Source organism: Glycine max, chromosome 17 (assembly GCF_000004515.6).
Source record: "Glycine max cultivar Williams 82 chromosome 17, Glycine_max_v4.0, whole genome shotgun sequence".
NCBI classification, from domain to species: domain Eukaryota; kingdom Viridiplantae; phylum Streptophyta; class Magnoliopsida; order Fabales; family Fabaceae; genus Glycine; species Glycine max.
In genome coordinates this window covers 39696802-39697995 of record NC_038253.2, presented here as the reverse complement: position 1 = coordinate 39697995, position 1194 = coordinate 39696802, and positions in this window count along the sequence as shown.

Genomic DNA, 1194 nt, shown 5'->3' with positions numbered 1-1194 from the left:
GTTAATGACGTTTTATTGGTATGTTTAAAATATCCCAACTCTATTAATGTTTTCTTACAATATTATCCGGGGAAACTAGAAAACTTGCTTAAACCCCAAAATCTGCATGTGTAGGCACTTAGAAATAAAGATAAATTTAATATGCTTTCGTTAGAGATCACTTTTGGTGATTATACTTAATGAACATTTCAAAATGTTGATCTTCCTAATTTCCCTCCCTCCCAATAAGTCAAAATTCTAACGGTGACTTACCCCTTGGTGGCCCTACATGCACTGTGTGATAGAAAGATAGAAATTTGCATGTCAATGATGGAAAAATAAATTGACGCATGTACCTTCCATACTTTATGAAAGTTGGATTTATGATGGTGAGTGGAGTATCCAGTGTGAATACTGAATACTATTATTTAACATTTCGGCAGCAGGGAAAGTTATCAATAGGTAATTTTTTTTTAATTTATTAAATGAGAATAAATTTCAAATTAATATCCAAATAAGAATAAGTTATAGGATGTATTACACTCTTAATAATGAAGTCATAAAAAATGGAACGACTTTTTTTTTTCTTCCTAAAATCGTAAAAAAATCAATGACTTTTGAGTTTTTTTTTTTTAATTTTTATATGAAATTGTAAATTAGTTTATGACTTCAAAGTTTTTTTTTTTAAAAAAAATTATTTTGCTGAAGTCACAACTCAATTTACGAATTCAAAATCATCCTTATTTATTTTTAAGTATTAAATAAAAAAATTAAAAAAACTTTGATAACAAAAAAATATGACTTCAAAGTCACTCGAAAGGTTTTTATTTTTCTTATTTAAATTTATGACTTCAAAGTCATAAATTTAAATCTTATGTTTACCTTATTAAATATTAAATAAAACAAAATAAAAAATATTAAATAAAATTATAAATTAAAACTAAATTATTGTTTGTCGTTAATATTAAAATAATTTTATTAAATAAAATTAATTAATAATACTCTGAAATTATTAATTTACTTAATGATAACGGTAAAAGTTAAATAAAAAATATTTTTTAAAAATTTAATATTATTTAATAAATTTTAAGTTAGTATTATATGTTAATATGAGTAACAAAAATATTTAAAAAATTAAACAAGAAATTAAAAATTAAAATAATATAAAATTTTGAAAAGTAAATTACAAAAAATTATGACTTGTGAAATCATAAA